The sequence below is a fragment of the Camelus bactrianus genome, chromosome 21 (genome assembly GCF_048773025.1).
Source record: "Camelus bactrianus isolate YW-2024 breed Bactrian camel chromosome 21, ASM4877302v1, whole genome shotgun sequence".
Taxonomy (NCBI): domain Eukaryota; kingdom Metazoa; phylum Chordata; class Mammalia; order Artiodactyla; family Camelidae; genus Camelus; species Camelus bactrianus.
In genome coordinates, this window is record NC_133559.1 from 9,685,687 (window position 1) to 9,704,529 (window position 18,843).

The following is an 18,843-nucleotide window of genomic DNA, read 5'->3' on the forward strand; positions in this document are numbered from 1 at the left end:
GTGCAGCCTCCCCCTTCCGTTAGTGAGTTTTAGGAGGGAAAACGATTTGCTCAGTGATGAACTGGTAAACCGAGCTGCAGGAGAAAACAATGCCTCGATTTGTAGTATTTGCCAATTTTCATGGTGTAAATACTCCAACCACAGTTGATTTCAAACTACCAACAGTATAACCACCAGCTCGCCAAGTCCTTGGCTATTTAACAAGTGGATTAATCCAGCTCCAGCACAGCAGAAGAGTGCCACGTGGGAGGCGGTGGCCAGTGTCCTTTCCGTGGCCCCTGGCACTCCATCTTTAGGCTCTGATCACTGCCCAGTGGCCTGGCAGGCCAGCCTCTGCCCAGGAGTAATGAAGAGTCACCTGTCACGAGAGCGGAATGTCAGGGCATTTCAGCAGGCCAGCCCTCTGACCCCAACAAGCTGCGCATCTGAGCCAAGTGGGAGATCTAGGAGGGCTGGGAGGGCACTCATGGCAGAAGGGTGTGTCAGAAGAGGTGGAGGAGCCGTGCAAAGCCAAATCTCGGTCATCGGTGACCCTCTGCAGCTGCAGAGTTCCTCTACACCAAGGGTGAGAAACACGTTGAAAAGTCACAAAGGTGACTGTGCTGCACCAACACGCTGCTGTCTAATACTGCTGGTGACAGTGACTCCAGCGACAAGAATTTAGAGAACGCGCACTCGGTGTTATGTGTTTACTAAGTGCTAAAACGCTGTATACAGAGCCCCTCATTTGCTCCTCCCAGCAATCATCCAAGAAAAGAACTGTTATGATTTCTACCTTATGGGACAGGAAAGTGAGACTTAGGTTAAACAGCTTACCCAAGACCCTGAAACTGGTTACTGATTAAAAACTGAGATTCAAACTGTCGTTTTATTCCAGAGGAAAGCTGGATTTCTGCACAGCTGCAGTAAGCCTCATCTCAGAGTGAGACAGTCCTCTCCCCCTTGACCCCGCCACGGTAAACCAGGATCCACTAGCAGGTGTTGAAATCTGACCTGAAAATGTTCAAATCTGGCTGCCACCTCCCTGTGTCCCCTCAGGAAAGGCGTGCTCCGTCCGGCCACAGCTGCTGCTTGCGGTGGAGTAGAGTTACTCTTTTTCTAATGTGGCTCTGTGAGCTCTGGACACATCATTTCATCTCTCCTACTCTGTCTGTCACTTATAAAAGTAGAGGATTGAATCAAATAATCTCCAAGAATGACAGACCTGTATGTTGACAGACCCATTTTCTCCATCAGTGCAAATACCAGAAAGCCTGGGGGAATGAGTGTGTACTTCACGTAACAGTCCTTCCACAGATGCGTGTTGGCATGCGTCAGGCACTGTTCCGAACGTCGATGAGGAGACGCTCTTTTCTTACAAAAAATCAAGGGCTTCAAAAATCAGAAAAGGAGGGGGAAGGTATAGCCCAGTGGTAGAGCATGCATTTAGCATGCACATGGTCCTGAGTTCAATCCCCGGTACCTCCAGTAAAATAAATAAATAAACCTGATTACCTACCCCCTCCAAAAACAAAAAAAAAAAAAAAAAAAAAGAAAAGAAAAGAAATGAGAAAAGGGAGATGAACTGGTCGAGGAGATTAGCAATTCCACACATTTATGTCCTGAGTGCCTACAGAGTGCCGGATGTTTCACAGGGTCTGGGGATCCCACTCCGAAGTCACAGACTGTTACAAAAAGAGAGAGGCCTCTGGCATCAGACTCACTGGTGGAACTCTGTGACCCTGGGCAGGTCATCTCCGAACCTCTGTTTCCTGACCTGTAAGTGAGCGACTGTGCCGAATCCCCCTCCCAGGATGAACGTGAGACAGCCCGTGTAGAGAGCCCAGTGCAGCCTCAGGCGCGAGCAGACCCTCCGTAAATGAACGGTCTCACTTATCGAGATCCCGCAGGCACGGCTGCTCAGGAATGGGCAGGACCCATCTGGCTATTTCAGTGGAGTCAGGAAGTAGCTGACCTCCTGAGAGGAGGCACAGTGTGTCACTTATCAGGACTCAGCAACATGGGTGTGCTACGGAGGTCTGAGCACCTGGAGGTTCCAGAGCATCTAGGGAGGATGAGGAAAGAAGAGGATATCCCTGCCAGGCTTCCGTGAGCTCCACAGAGATAAAAACACTTAACAGTTTCTGATGTTCCGGCTGTGGGCAGCTGGAGAATCTGCACTAGATACACCTCCGAGCCTTGAGGAGAGCAAATCCAGGCAAAACATACTGCTGCCTTCAGGGTCTTCCCACACCCCTGTTCAGTGCCCTTGACCCCAGAGCCCTGAACTTCACGATGTCCAGACTCTTCATAGTCTACCCACCTCTGTCTAAACTCCAAGGGGAAGACCTCCGGCTTTTCAGGGCTCTTTCTGCATCCATATCAAGTTACTCACTGGCACCTCATCCCTGCTCTCAGAAGAGCAGCACTAGGGAGCGTGTGTTCATCCGGGTGGCACGTGCTGGGGCTCCTTCCTGGCCGCCTCCCACTTACAGGGTTAGGCTTCTCCTGCAGCGAGAGGTGGCCGGTGAAGTCTAAAGAAACCTCTACTAGGAGTTTTCTGGAAAATCTTTTACTGTCCTGATAAAAGTAATGGAAGCAGTTGATGCCTCTCATCCTCCTTCCTGCCCCGCATAGCTGTGTGATTCCTGGAGGTGCGGGAGCTAACCTGTGACCTCCGGGTGACAGTCATGAGGTTGAAAACCCAAGATGCTAAAGATGATGAAGGAGCCCAGGTCCTCGATGATGTCGCTGAGCTGACCCACCAGCACGGAGGCTGCTGTGCCCAGAATGCTTGTTTGTAAACCGTAAATGGTCTCATATCAAAAGCCAATGTTAGTTGAGTATTCTATTTCTTGTAAACAAAAGCATTCCCAACAGGTAAAAATCAGGGAGGCCAGTGATTGAAACACGGACTATTAAAGAAGATGGGGCTTAGAGATAGGGTGACCAGTTTGTCCTGCTTTGCCCAGGACTTTCCTGATTTGGACTCTGAAAATCCCACAGCCTGGAACCCCTTCAGTGTCAGGTAAACAAGAGTGGCTGGTCCCCCTACTTAGACATACCCTCGGTTTCTAGATGAAAATGCTAAGACCTAAGGAGAGCAGTTAGCCCAGGGTAACCCAGGACCCAGCCAAGCCTGGACCATAACCCAGATTCCTGACGCTAAATCGAGGATTCCTTAGTCATGTTGCAAATTCACGTAGATGTGCAAACTTCCCAGGAAAAAAATCACCAACATTACCTCCTCCCAGTTGAAAACCTGTGATTCTCTGGGACTCGTAATTAGGACCTGCTTCGGTCTAGTGGGTTAGACCTAGCTTCTGTGAGTGAGGGGGAGTGAGGCAAAGCCTGCATCTGCAAAGGTCACTAGAGCAAAGCTGGAGGGAGCAAGACCAGCGCCCGGCTCCTGGGATGGGCTGGAGCAGGCACAGAGCCTCTGGTCAACAGAAGTCGTGCTTCGTGGTGATGAGTGGCAACCAGAGAATCAGTATTAATATTAAGTTAATAGTCACAGGAGGTAAGGGGCACTGAACCAGCCCTCGACTCCTCATGGCTTCACATTCAACAAACACTTACTGGCAGCTAACTGTGAGTTGAACACTGGGGCTGGTGGTTTCATCCTGTCATTTCGCTTAACTTTCAGAATAGTCCTGTGAGATATGTACAATTGTATTACCTCCACTTTATAGATGAAAAACTTCCCCAACGACCCAGCTTGGTAACTGCAGACTCAGAGTCCATTGATCTTTGTATTTTGCCTCAGTGTTGTTTCCTGGCCCCCTTCTCCCTCTCCATTCGCTCTCCCTGGCCATTCCTCCTCTCTGCACCCTTCTCCCGGCTCACACATGCCCCTTGTGAGCCCTGGGGACACAGGAGAGCAGCAGCCGGCTGTAATATGCCCTCCTATCGGTATAAGCTAGACTCTGGGTGCCCTCATGGAGAGATGCTCAGGCTAGGTTTTTGTGGCGAAGAAAACAGTGGTCCCCCTGAGCACTGATGTTAACACGTGACACTCGTGGATGGATGGGTCAAGCTTTTCAGACACCCCTGAACTACATCCCAGGTCCAACTGTGACACGTAGCTGTGTCACAGTTGTATCGTGTATTCATAGATACATGATAGCTATGATACGTAGTTTTATATCTTTCATCCACACTGCTCTGTGGTTATAAACTCTCTGAGCCTCAGTTTCCTCGTCTGTCAAGTGAAGGTGGGGTTACTCCCAGTACAGGTCGCTGCGTAAGGGTGCTCAAGAGAAACCAGCCAACAGGACATTCCTCGGTCCCTGGAAGAAAGGGATGGCATTTGATTCCCGTAGCCTCTTCCTATAGTCTTTCCAGAAGCATCTGTCCCTCTCACCTCCTCAGGACACCCAGGGAGGCCTTCAGTGCTCCTGTTAAGGGGCACCACACCCACAGTCCCCTGACCTGGACTCGGAGGGGCTCGCTTGACACGGTGGGGACTTCACCCTTGGGAATCAACTGTCTTTTCCCTCCTGCAGTCAGACCCTAGAGGACAGTCTTCTGTGTCTTTTTTTTTTTCTTTTTTGAACAAGGGTCTAACATGTTGGTTACCTGGCTACAGGAAGAGAGTGAAAAGGACTGGCATTAGGAGGGAGAGATGGGTGGGATCCGGGAGTACGAGAGATACAGTAGTACAGTAAACAAAGTGTCAGTTATACAAGGTAAGTTCTAGAGATCCGCTGTGAAACACCATACCCACTGGTAACAACGCTGTGTTGTGCACTTAAAAAAATTTTTAAGAGAGTAGATCTCATGTTAAGTGTTCTTGCCACAACAAAAATAAACAAAGAAAAACTGCTGCACTGGCAGCTGGCGTGGCTGGTGGCTCTGGCCAGCAGATGGCAGCACCGCACCACAGACGCTGATGTGAACCTGCTCGGCCCACACCGGAGGGTCCAGCAAGGGGACCCGAGGAGCAACAGGAGGTGTGGGGTGGGTTTGGAGTAGGGAGCAGAGAGGTGAGGGAGAAGCTGTGACCGGAACCCAGAGCAGGCGGCTCAGTAGGGAGACCACTACATGCAGAGACATGGCTCTAGAGTGTCACTCCCAGGATAGTCAGCAGGATGCGGTTCGTCCGATGGGATCCCGTCCTAGTTTCAAGACCTCACCCTGTCATCTACTGTTTGGGTGACTGTGACTCTTCCTGGCTTGAACAGGATGGCTTTTTGCTTTGTCCTCACGTGTCCTCTGTGCACTTTGGGGGCAGGGGAAGTTGCTGGAGAAAGAGATCTCGCTCTTGGCTCTTGCTCTTATAGGCACAGCAGTCTTACCAGATTAGGACCCTACACTTATGACCTCATTTAACCTTAATTATTTCCTTAAAGGCCCTATCTCTAAATAAAGTCACATTAGGGGTTAGGATCCCAACATACAGATTTGGGGGAACAGAATTCAGTCCATAACAGAAGGTAACGAGAAAACCTATTTGACATGGTTGTTATGGGAATCACATAAAAAGAAATACGATAATAAACCATATGATTCCATCCACTCTAGGCAGTGACTAGAGACCTGGGTAAATTCCCTATGGCCCAGAGGGGTTTCAGGAAGGAAAGAGAACCCTGTGTGATGAATGATCATGGTCTTTCTTCTCTCTTAACTCATCTCAGGGAGGCCCAGGCTTCCTCTGACTGAAAGATGAGATGTTCAACATCCTGCACCTTCTGCTTGAGCATCACAGCAAGACTGCCTAAGACTAGCCTTTAGGAAGGACTTCCTGATGGACAAGAGGCATTAGGCAGAAGGTGGGAGAGTGTACATTGTCTCATTCCTCATCGCACTGGAGATCTATAAACAGGGAAAACTGTCTTGCTGCAGTCTTTGCTGTCTATCTGGGCCAAACAGCATTGATACAAAGGAAGGAGACCTCATTCAGGAGGACTCAACCTCGAATTGAAGGAGGTTAGGATTTAGGAAACAGCTAATCCCCTCAAGATCAGGACCCTGGGAAACACATTTGGAACCTGTAGGGTCTTGCTGGAAGGTTCTGGGTGGGGCAGGTGAGGCCTGGGAAGGGTCTTCAATAAACGTGTAGAGCACACCGCTTGAACTTGGGTCTCCCTCCACTCGCTTCCTCTCCAGTGAATCCACCCAAACACACTTCTCCATCCCAACATAAGCTCCTCTCTCTGCTTCTGGTGCCAGTTAGAAACTCAAAAAACCTTAGAGACTGGCCATGTCTTTGGGAACTGGGGAAGATGTGAGAGAAAGAGGGAAGCAGAGGTGGGATGCTGAGGAAGTCACATCACAACCATTTTTATGATCATCCTCATTCTTATCATCCTCAACAGCAGTCCACATTTTTTAACCCCCTGGGGGGCAGGCTGTGGGCTAGCTAGAGTGGGGGCCATGTTCAGTTATGCTGAGTGCTGGCCCAAAGGGGACACCTAGGATAGCCAGGGAGACAAAGCAATCAATGGCATGGATGTACTTACATTTGCCTGGCACCTCGTAGGTCTCCAAGAACTTGGGTAAGCATGGCTTAGGTAGTCTGGGAAGGCTCCATGCAGGAGGTGACTTTGAGCTGAAAACCGAATGAAAAATAAGTTAGACGAGCAAATAGAAGGGCAATGCAGGCAGGAGGAATGCTGTGAACAAATGCGTGGGGAACAGACAAGACAAGCCTTGGGCCCCCATGGCCAGTGTGGAGATAAGAAGGGGTGGAATGCGTGATTAGCCTGGGAAGAAACTGGGGACAGTTCTTGGAGGGTCTTGAGTGTCAGGTGGGGGCATGCAGATTTCCCCATCAGGCCCTCGAGGGCTCCTGAAGCTGGGGTTTGTCCCCCTCTGCCTGGGGCTAAGACCTAACATTTTCAGACCAGTCTCTACACACTTATTTCCTCCCTTCACTGCCTCCCCAAAGATGAGACAAAGGCCTGACATCCTTCCATATTGCAACATCAGTTTGACTTAGAAGAAATCACTGGGGCCTAGATGCCTTCCTCCGGGATCCAGAAGGCCCAGCCCGTATCTGGGGGGAGGGCCCTCAGCACCCTCTCCCTCCCCCAGTCTTCCCATTCCTGTTCCCCCGGCTGTGTACTCACGTGAGATCATAAGTCGCAGCACCATAAACCACTCCAGAATGTGTAATAAGTGAATTATTTACCAATGACCCTGGCTAAATGTTCAGAGGGAGAAATGATTAAGCCTCAGATCTGTCAAAAAGTTCTCATAAATAAGTAATTCTGTGCCGCCTTAATGGGCTTTGTAAATTACTCATTCGTGCCTTTGCGGGATTGCTCTCGGGGGTAAGTTCCTCACACCTGCTGGCTGACTGCTGCGGTCTGGGCAGGACGGGACGAATTCTGCTAGCCAGCTGGGCAGACGCCCAGGTGCCAGGCCACCTGGCAGAGTCCCCAGGGATGAGGTGCCTGGAACGAACTCACCCTCCTGTGTCACCTCACAAGAATGTGGGGTCAGAGGTGGACTGGCCTTCTTGGCCACCTGGAGGTTTGTCCTGTGGGGTAACTGCAGCTCCAGTGCCCAGGGCTCTTGTCCTACAGACATTCTCCCAGCAAGCATGCTCTTAGCACCTCCCATGTCCCAGGCTCTGTGCTGGGAAACCAAAAACACAGACGTGTGCTCTGGGAGTTCAGCCTAATGATGAAGACAAGAACGCACATACAGTGTGATCAGTGCCACTGGATTGAGTCTCCTGGAGAAATATCTCACACAGCTGGAGACACTGGAGAAGATGCCAAAGTGTGGAGTTTAAGAGTATTCACTGGGCCCAAGAGGCCTGGTTCCAACTCAGTCAAGAAGGGCTGTGCTAACAAACAGCCCTACAGCCTCAGGGTCGGACAACCACAAAGACTTACTGCAGCTCAGCTGAGGGCTTTGCTCCACCCCACCGTCATCCTGCCCCCAGGACCCAGGCTGATGGGACGGCACCACCGGGGACAGTGCCGGGTGTTGTGGCCCAGGAAAAAGAGAACGTGGCAGAGCACACCCTGGCTCCTGGAGCTGCTGGCTGGAAGGGTCACTTCTCCTCCCGTTCCACCGGCCAGAGCAAGTCATATAGTTGTGCAGTTCCACTGAGGCAACTTGGAGAAAGAAAGACAGAAAGAGACAGGAAGAGAAAGGGACGGGGGCAGACACAGAGACTGAGAGAGAGCGAGAGAAGTCTTTGTGAACAGCCCTAAGGCTTACCCGAGTGCAAATTCGGACTCTGAATGGACCAGCCGTGCAGCCATGGGCAAGTTCCTAAACTTCTTTATCCTTCAATTTCTTCAGCTATGAAATGGGGGTAGTAATAGTAAGTACTAGTTTGGGGGGATCTAAGTGAGATCATGCACGTTATACCCTTAGCGCTGTGCCTGGCACGTGGTAAGTGCTTGGTGGCTTGGGTGGCTGTTGTTGTCACGGTTCCCACTAACACTAGTAGTACTAGTATTAGCAGCAGCAGCATCCTAGTAGAAGTGGGCATGGACGCTGAACACTGAGGAGTGTTCACACATTGGAGAGTCACACCTGTGAACACACACGCACAGACACATACATGAGCACTCACTTTCACAGGTGAGCTTCCTCTGGGGCCACGACATCCTCCCAGCACCCGCTCGCCATCACCACCAACACCACCTTCGGCCGGAAGCAGACGGCGGTGACAGTGGAGCATCCACCCTAAACCGCTGTGCCACCGTCTTCTGTCCTCTCCACACACACTCTAAGCTTTTGCCTCATACAGGTCAGTCACCCACTCCAGGCCTCAGGTACCTACTTCACTGCAAATCCAGAGCAACAAGAGCATCTAAAGCCCCGAGATCTGGGCCAGATGGTCTCTTGAACTTCCCTTCCATGCCCAGGCCTTCGATTCTCCTCTCCAACTGCTTCCACCCCCAAGCCTGGCAGCCCCCTGGACCACCTACCTCCCTGGCTCAGGCCTGGGTTCCCGGTGGCCCGGGAAGAAGGGGAGGAGCATCAGATGCGACATGGGCGTCCTCTGCCTTCCCGGAGGCCAGGGAGACATCTGTTCCCACAGACCTCACGTCAGCCCAACACGTGTGTGCCCAGGGAACGGGGGAAAGACAATGTAAATCGGCTTGTTTTTCTGAGTGTTTCAAGCTGACTGGTAGAGACCCAAGCCCACAGTTGGGAGGCAGGCCCTGAACTGTCACCAACCGCCACGGCTCCGTGCCTCCTTCAGCTTCCACGGGGACCACGAGGCTTCATGAACTGCCTGTTGTTTAGCTCATCGAGGGTACCATTCTGGGTCCACAGGTCACGGCCTTGCCCACTGTGCCTGAGCAAGCCCCGGCAGCCTTGAGACTTTACGTTCTGCTCTAGAACAGAGGACGTGATTTCCCATCTTTCGTAATCCAGCCGACTCACACCTACTCACAGCCCAGCAGGCTTTCAGCGCACAGGACCATCAGTCAACTCTTTATTCGGTTCATTCCACAGCAAGCCCCTCCCCTGAACCAGGGCTGAGCTGGGAGAGGCGGGGGCTCAGACATCTCTGCAGCGCGGGCTGTGCCTTCTGGCAATGTGCCGACAGTTGGGGGTAATAAGACGTGGGTATTGGGAAATGATATAGATCAAAGGTGCTACAGGTGGCAAGGGTCAGTAGAAGAATGACCGCCCTCTCTCTGATCACAAGCAGCAGGTAAAGGAGAGGCTGTGACCTCAGAAGATTCCCCACCCACTTTCCAGCCCTGTGGACATGGTCCTGGGCTTGGAGATAGCAGGCACTTTAGGGCGATCAGGGTCTGAACACAGCAGAAGTGAACTGGAAGGAGGGGAGACAGGAGAGGGCGAGAATGATGCTGTCGGTCAGGTGCCCGTCTACATACCCCTCGCATGCAAGGGAGATCCAGGCCTGGGGGGACAGGGATAAAGATGGGGAAATGGACAACTTTTTGCTCCTCTTGTGAACTACTTCTTACTTTAAAATCAGAACAAATATTTGTTGCTTATCTAGTATGTGTCATGCACCAGGTTAGACACTTTTGTTCTATGATCTATGGATGTGTGTTGTAAACCCTACTTCCCAGATGAACAAAATGAGGCTCAAGGAAGGAACTGACTCACACATCGACGAGTGTGGAAGCAGGACACACAATCAGGTCTTCTGAATTCTGCCTCCAGGATTTTGCGGTTTCCCTTACAACCATCCTCTGTAGAAGATCACAGTAAACCTCTTAAAACACTCGTCACGTTGTTTTGTTCGTCAGCCTAAAACCCATCAATAGCTCTCAGTCCCCAGAATGAAGTCAGAATCCTCAGTATGACGTACAAGTCACTCCAGGTCCGGCTAGCGATGTCTTCAATCTTACAGCCCATCAATCCCTGTATCACTGACTGCACCCAGTGATCAGAAGAGCTAGTTTGCCAAGCGTCTACCATGTACGGGACACTGTTACAAGCACTTCGCCTCTACTGTCTGTTTCACCCTCATGACACCCTTCTGAGGCTGATACTATTGTATCCCCACTTGCTGGGTAAGGAAAGGTTCATAGAGTGGCTGAGTAGTTTGCCCAAGGCCACATATTTTGCAGTCTGGGAGTCACACCCAGGCGGTCCCGTTCTAGAACAGCAGTGCTGATCTCTTTGTGATTCCCACAGCCAACAAGCTGTTTCGGGCTTCTACAATTTGACTAATATTCTTCCTTTTATCTGAAATATCATTTCCTTCTTTCTTCCTCTGGATAAAAATCACTTTTCTGTTAAAACTTGGTGTAGGGCTTCTTTTCAAAGCTTTTTTTTCCCCCTAAATTAGGTTAGAGCTTTTAGATTTTTCTAGGGTGTATTGCTATGGAACCAAGTGAACATCTCCAGGTTATGACTTCTGCTCATGTTTGTCTCCCCTTTTAGATTTAAAGCAACTTGAGTCGGGGAGGGTATAGCTCAGTGGTAGAGTACGTGCTTAGCATGCACGAGGTCCTGGGTTCAATCCCTGGTACCTCCTCTAAAAATAAATAAATAAATAGACCTAATTACCTCCCACAGCTGACCGCTCCTTCCTCCTAGAAATTCCTACTTCCCTGGCTTCCAGGACACCCCGTCTTCTTGTGTTTCTCTTGACTCTCCTTCCAAGTTTCTTTTGCTTGTTCCTTCTCATCTCCCTGACCTCTAAACATCAGAGTGTCCTCAATTTCTATCTTTTGAGCTCTTCCTTTTCCTTTTCTACACCCTCTCACGTCTTAGGTGATCTCATCCAGTCTCATGGCTTTAAATACCATCTATATGCTAATGACTCCCAAATTTATACCTCCTGTTCAGAATACTCTCTCCTGAATTCTAGATTCCATTACCCAGCTATTTACTGGCTGTGTCCACTTGGCTGTCTAATACACACCTCAGACTTAACATATCCAAAACCGAGCTCCTGATCGTCCCTGTGCCCTCCACCCTCCCCTACCAAGACCTGCCCCTTCTGTGTTCTGCTCTGTCTCAGGAAATGACAGTGCCTCCGCCTTCCAGCCGCTCAGGTCCTGACCCGCATCCCTGCATCTGCCGTTCCTCTCACACCTCACAGCTAATCCATCAGTGAAACCTGTCCATTCTACCTTCAAAGTCGATCCAGACTCCATCCCCTTCTCCCTGCCACACCTCCCCGCACCGCCTCGCCCTTCACAGCTCTCACCTTGGTCCAAATCACTCTTACTTGATTGTTGAGCCGTGCCCCACCCCCCAACCGCCAACCTGGCCTGCCTGCTTCTGCCTGTTTCCCGTGGCTGCCAAAACGTTCCTGTGAAAACATGTCAGGCCGTATCATTATCATTCCTCTGCTCAAAACCTTCCACGGGCAGCACAGTACATCATACCGATGTTGCTCGGAATCTTTGCAATGATCTCCAAGGCCTTTTTGACCTCTACCTGTCTGTCCTTTCCTATTCCTCTTGCCCTCCCTGCTCACCTTACTCTCTCCTCTCTTTGCTGCTCCTCAGACACGCTGGACATGCTCCCACCTCACAGCCTTTGCACTTGCCGTGACCTCTCTAGAAGGCTTTCCCTAGACTTCTGCATGTTTAACTCCCTCACTGCCTACAGTTCTTTATTAAATGTCAACTTTTTGGTGAGTATTTCCCAGGCAACCCTCTTCTAACATTTTCTATTCCCTTTTTCTGCTTTATTCATCTTCTTAGTTATATCTAATCTAATCTAATATATATATATATATATATATATATATATATATATATATATATATATAACTTATTTATAATTTTCCTTTCATGAAGGCAGAAGTTTTGGGGTTTTGTTCCATTTTAATTGCTGCTGTTTCTCCAATGCCTCGTACAATACTTAGCACATAGTAGGCACTCAGTAAGTACTGGGTGAATGAATGAATGAATCTTTGTAACCCCAGCACCTAGACAAGCATTTGTAAAACCAAACAAGTCCTCCAAAATCCACCATACAGCGGTGTTTCTGGCAGCAAGCACTGCACATTTTCAAAGCATCAGATGCCACTCCATTCACATGTAAATACAGAAACACAGCCCCGAGCCAAAGGGAAATTACTTCTGTGTTCTCCTATATGTGTGGACTGCCTGTGCCTCTGTCCCATCTATCAGAAGGGAGAACAGACAGTTGACGGGAACGGAGTTCACTTACAAATGGAAGAAACGACTTGAAAACCAGCTACTTGATGAGCAAAGTTCTGGAAAATGCTCTCGTCAAAAGGGAGAGAGGCAGTTTCTTGCTCACCTGGGAGGAAATTTCTGGTTTATTGTGTTTCTCTCCAAAGTTATGGCTTTCCAATCCTGCCAGAAGCCACCAAGGGAGCACTGCCTTTCAGAGTGGGGCTTCCAATTCTGAAAAATTAATTTTAAATAGAGACACATTACACTTCCCCACAGAGCCCTTCGCGGAAAAGTGCTACTTACACTCCACGTGGCTGCCAAACCTGCTCGGGCTGGGGGACTGTCGGTGGGTGGCTCTTTGTCCCACTAACTGATCCCCACAGACCCAGCCTGGCTCCCAGCCCCTCCGCCCTTCCAGACTCCCTGCACACATGCCTGGCTTCTCTCTCAGATGACTGGTGCTTCCCATCAGCCGCTTAAATCCCACAGATCCTTACTGACTGCCCGCTTTGCACCCTGCACTGCTCTAGGTGCTGGGAGAGGGCACGAAGACAGAATCCATGTTCCGTCATTTCATTCATTAGAATTGGAGATGATAGACCATAGGACCCCTCAAGAACCTCCATCCTCTTCACTGACTCACGCTGAGGGCAGGCGCTGAGCTGAGCACCGTGGACAAGGCAGCGGACACGATGTGTGTCTGTATTAAACAGACTGAATACTAAGAAAAGGCTTTCGAGGTGAAGCAAGCCATGAGGCAGTTTGCTGTAGCAGCAAAAACACATCACTGGGATGGATTCTGACAATCGGGTTCATTGTTCATCACGGCTATGTCTATGCTGCTAACCAGTTTCCTTGGTTTCCTCATCTGTAAAATAGAAATAATAATAACCCTCCTGCCTACTTCACAGGGCTATCATTTATGGGAGTGAACGGGTCATTATTTAAATTGCTGTTGTTCCTGGTAGACCCTCTGTTCTGCTGCTGATGCTAAACACATTTTTCTGGGAAGGGGGAGGCCAGTGTGAGTTCCCCAGGAAGGCTTCTCAGAGGAGACAGAAGTTGGAGCCTGGGGTGTCGCATTCTCATCCTAATTATTCCTGTTTAGAGCCTGATCTTTGACCACAGCAGCCAGTGAACTCGCTACGCCACAAGTCTGCTGTTTAATATCCTCATTACAACACAGATCACTCCCTGGTTCCAGCCATCAAACGCCCCCTTCGCCTGCAAAGTAAAATCCAAATACCTATAAGGACGTCTGTGGTGCTGGGAAATCCTCTCCAGTCCCAGTTCCTGCCGAGGCCCTTTTCACACACCTTGCATTCTAGCCATGCCGACTTTCTCAAGATACCCTGTGCTCACACATTTAGACCTGCACGTGCTGTTCTTTCCTGGAGAAGCACAACCAACTCCTCTATTCACCCACCTCACATCTAGTCGACCTTTAAGACCTGGCTTAAGAGCCACCTCCTCCAGGAAGCCTTCCCTGACCCCCAAGTTGGGTTTCTTGCGCCTCCTCCATTACCCCGAGGTGCCCTACACGGACATCTACCTCTAGCCCAGCGCTCACCGTAGTGTTTTGTTATTCCTTGCACATCTGCTCCTCTAGTCTGCAAATTTCTCAAGGGCCTGGAAAGTGCCTTCCACCGCTGCATCGCTAGAGCACACAGAAGTCTCTCAAAGAAATAATTGCTAACTGAAAATATGAGCAATGGAAGAGAGCAGAATCAGTGGAGAGAAATGAAAAAAGGGCCTTCCAGGCAGGGTGGCCAGCAGAAATAAAGGCCCCAGAGCTGGAATAGGGTGAGGGGGGCTGGGTAGAAGAGTTATAAGCAGGCTGGTGGGTCCAGAGCCCCTGCTCAAAGGGATGACTCAGAAGCAGGGCTGGGAGGCCTGGTAGGGCCAGTCGAGGAGGCTGGGAATGCTGGACCTGGCCCTACAGGAGATGCTGTAATGTGGTCTGATGAAGCAGCGGTATTCTAAGACATTCAGTCCAAGGAGGGAAGAGATGGGACCTGGGAGTCTGGCCTGTGTGCAGAAAGGGTGTCTGGAGAAGAGACTTGGCTGGCTGGTACTGGGGAGGAGTGGATTTGGCAGTGACGAGGGCAGATAAGACACAAACTTGGTGGAGGGATTTTGCAGATGTAATTAAGGCCTCAAGTTAGTTGATTTTGAGTTAATTAAAAGGCAGATTATCCTGGGTGAGGCTGCTTAATCAGACAAGAGAAACCTTAAAAGAGAAACTGGACCTTCACTGAAGGCACAGACTCAAAGCAGCAGAAGCAATCTCCTGCTGGCCTCGGAGACGCTTCCTAGTGCAAGAAGGCTGGCTTCCAGGAGCTGAGCGCTTCCATCCCACAACCACAAGGAACTGAGCAGAGAACCCTTTCACGCGTCCGTGCCCCAGCCCCACAGAACTCCTGGTCCACGCTCCCTACATCCCAGCCTCCAGACCCACTGGGCTAGTAATTACCTTCCTCCCCATGTTACCTCATTCCAGTTTCCATGACTTTCTTTCTGCCCAGACTGCTGGTCCACAGAACTGTGAGTAAATAAATGTGTGTTGTTTAAAACTGCCAAACGTATGGTATTTGGTTACATGAAATAGATAACTAACAGAGAGAGAGAAAAAATGACCTATAAAGTTTACTTCTAATCTTAGCCCCTTTCTCAGGGACATACTCACCTAAGAGGTCTTGAACCAGCAAAGAAGCATCACAGAAATGTATCCAGTGTGAGCTTCCTTCCACAGGGTCTTTTTCATATAGAAGATGACACAGAGCAGAGCAGCCACATCTCTCCCGTTAGCCTGAAACACCCACTAGGCCAGCAGCCACAACCTCCACCACCTGCGGGTGCTTTCTGCCCACCCTCCTGCCTTCCCTGCAGGCCCTTAATTTCTCAGGTATCAAGAGACCTTAGTTGAGTAAGGTTTTCAAGCCTGTCCTCTCAAGAGAACAGGCATTGGAAACAACTCAAGGGAACCTCTATAGGGGTTTTGTTAAATAAATCATGTTACATCCACATAATGAAGTACTATGCAGCTATTAAAGTAAAAAGGGAAGCCAACTGTATAACTACAGGGAAAATCTCCTGGGTATATTGTTAGGTGAAAAAGCAAAAATGAACATACTACCTTTTGTCTAAGAAAGGAGGACTATAAAGGTACGCATTTGTAAGGGCTTTGGTTTGTAAGGGCTTTGGGAGCACTGGGAAGAGAGAGCAAAAGCTAATTAATGCAGTTCCTTGTAAGAGGTGGAATGGGAAGGCAGGGGAGATGGGTGGATGAAAATGGTAAAAATGAGACAACTCAATATATTCCTTTTTGTATCATTTTTTTAACCTTTGAAGGTTATTTAAAAGTACTGGGCAAGGAAAAAATTTGTTTCTATTTCTTTAATGTTGTACCTTTATGAGATGATGGATGTTCATTAAATCTTTTGTGATCATCATGTCATGATGTACGTGAGTCAAATCATTATGTTGTACACCTTAAAATTATGTGGTGTTGTATGTCAAGTATCTCTCAAAAAAAAAAAAAAAAAAAAAAACCAACCTGGGAAATAAATAAATAAAGGTACTGAAGCATTTTGAGGGGAAGAGATTCCTAAAGGACCAAAGGAACTAAGGAGCTATGATCCTGTAATAGGCAGCCCCCGAATCACAGTGAAAGAAGCCAGAGGTCAGATTTGATTTTGCAACCAAGAAGGTGATATCTCTACGTGCTAGTTCTGTTTGCCAAGTAACCTGGGCCTGTGTGACCAGGTACTTCTAAGAGGTCCTGAATGTGTGAGGGGGAAGTGAAGGAGGCGTTAGGATGTTTGTGAGGCTGTATGTGGGGATGTCGGTGTCCAGTGTAGGGCAACTCCAGATAATCCTGTCATCTGCAGGATTTGGTGGCAGACTGATCAGGACATGGAAAGGGTTAAAGGCTGAATTGTGTTCCCCTAAATTCACATGTTGAGGTCCAGCCCGCAGTACCTCAAAATGTGACTGTATATGGAAACTGGGTCTTTGAAGAAGTAGCTAAGTTAAAATAAGGTCATTAGGGTCGGTCCTAATTCAGTATGACTGGTGTCCTTAAATGAACAGGAAATTAGGACACACCTGCACTGAGGGAAACCACTGGAAGGCACTGGGAGAAGACACATTTGCAAGCCAAGGAGAGAGGCCTCAGAAAAAACAGCCTTCCTGACACGTTGACCTGGGACTTCTAGACTCCAAAACCATGAGAAAATATTGACACCACCCAGTCTGTGGTACTGTGTCATAGTGGCCACAGCCAGCTAGTCCAGGAGGGGACAGGAGGGCAAGGAGGACAGCTTTGCTAAGAAAGAGATGAGCTCAGGAGAGAAGCAGGGACAAGGTGGGGAGGGGGTGGCACGGAGGGATCACAGCTTTGGGGGATCCTGGGAGAAAAGGAAGAGGAGAGCATGGGAAGAGGGGAAGGAGGAACTGTGTGTGTGGTTCTGAGGTGGGAGGAGGGGAGGCAGGGAGCAGAAGGCAACAAGTCTCTAATTTCTCTCTCTTAAAATCCCATTTTCCCCAGAGCCAGCCCTTCCCCAGGGCCATCCTCTCAATGTCCCTCTGTTCTGCTCGGGGAGCAGAAGGTCTGGCTCTGAGGGGACTGTGCAGCGCTGCCCCCGCCCCTCCCCACCATCTGACGGCCCATTGTGCGCACAGCGCTCGGAGGGCCGAGGGGAACATCCCCTCGGCCCCCAGGGCTCCCGGGTGCAATCGGAGCAGAAGGGGCCGGTCCCAGGCAGGGGAGGGGGCTGCAGGTGGGGGCTGGGCAGCCAGGGATTTGCCGCGGCCTCAGCTGGCAGGGTTCCCCTCCCCCCACCCCCACCACGCCGGCTCCCCGCCACCTCCGCCCCTCGGCCCCGCGGCAGCTGGGCCGGCGCCCTCTCCCTCCCCCAGGCCTTTGTGGCTCCAGTTTATTTCCCAGTTAATGAAGTGGGGGGAGGCTGCGTCCCGGCTGCTGCCCCTGGAGACGCCAGAGTTCTGAAGGCATCCCCTCTGGGAGGCCTCAGCCTGCGCCCGAGTCCCCATCCCTCGCCCCCCCGCCGCAGGCGGCCCGCGGGTCCCACCTGCCGAGCGCCCGCCGCCGGGGCCGCATCCTCGCCGGGTGCCAGTGCGGAAAGGCCAAGGCCGAGGCTGGCGCTGGGAGGTGAGCGAGGGAAAGGAAAAACCAGACGCCGAGGTCGAACTCTCCTTCTGCCAGCTGTGCGTCTTCCATCAAGTTACTCGGCCTCTCTGAGTTTAAGACAAGCAGTGGAGTCTGGGAACTTAGCTTCCCTCTGGAGTCAGGGAAGGCGTGGGAAACAGGACTTAGATCGTGAGAAACAGGACACCAGCTTCTGGGTTGTATCCAGGCTTTGCAGCCTCCCAGCTGAGCAACCTTGGGCAGGTTACCTAACATCTCTGGGACTTTTTAGTTCCTTCATCTGTAAAATGGAGGAAACAAGTAGTTTCCAATGGAGGAAACAAGTTATTAAGAGAGGAGTAAACAAGATAATTCATAGTAAAGCACTTGGAATAATGCAGGCACGTAGTAAACTTCAGGGAAAGTCATGCCATCCTTATCGCGGTTATTTATTATTATTATTTTTTTTAATAAAATGCCAATGCTGTGGACAGAGACAAAACCAATTTTATGGGGCCTGAAGCTTATACTTTTGTTTGTTTGGTTTTTTTGGTGGGGGGGCTTCCTTAAAGGAAAAGAATACAAAATTAAAAATGCAAAAGTAGGTACAGAAGTGAAAAATGTATTTTCAAAATGAGAAAAGGATTCATAACAAGTAACAAACTTCAAAAAGTTGGCAAATCAAAAATCATTAAAAATTCAGAAAAATATTATAATCATTTTTGTTAATTAACTGCTTGACATACCCGTACAATATTTTTTCTGCTTTTTTTGGCTGCATACCCTTTGATTGATTCCTCATAATGAGTTTGCAATGTTTTTTATAGAGAGAACAGAAGGTAATTCAGTTTTCTTCTAACATAGTTGATCAGAATTTATCTTTTTATTTTTGATAGTCTTTAAAAGTGTCTTTCAACTTTGAAACTGCTATTGGTAATACCACATACACTTTTAGGATTGTTGTCATTTTTGAGAAACAAAAAGATCTATACACTTTAAAAAAAAATAATTGAGCTGTAAGATTTCCCATTTTCTTATGTTGTAACTAATTGTAAATACTTCTTATAAAGGACGCCAGTCATTATTACCCAGTTTGTCCTCATTGTTGAGACCCATTATGAGTTTTATATTATCTTCATCAAATCACCGAGAAATTTAAAACTT

At 49.4% G+C, this 18,843-nt stretch overlaps 1 long non-coding RNA gene across 3 annotated transcripts in view; it reads right to left on the bottom strand.

Moving 5' to 3' along the window:
- The window catches only part of LOC141574368 (uncharacterized), a 30,477-nt gene extending 12,864 nt beyond the window's left edge, over nucleotides 1-17,613 (bottom strand). Inside the window, exons 1-4 of one of the 3 annotated variants that reach the window (XR_012501341.1) lie at nucleotides 15,220-17,613; nucleotides 13,177-15,075; nucleotides 6,441-12,764; nucleotides 2,303-2,487 (exon numbers count right to left, since the gene is read on the bottom strand). This is a non-coding gene — a long non-coding RNA (uncharacterized LOC141574368). Of the gene's footprint in view, nucleotides 1-2,302; nucleotides 2,488-6,440; nucleotides 12,765-13,176 lie in introns of all 3 variants that reach the window. The other 2 variants (XR_012501339.1, XR_012501340.1) reach the window with 2 other exon arrangements.
- Between the last annotated feature and the right edge of the window lie 1,230 nt (nucleotides 17,614-18,843).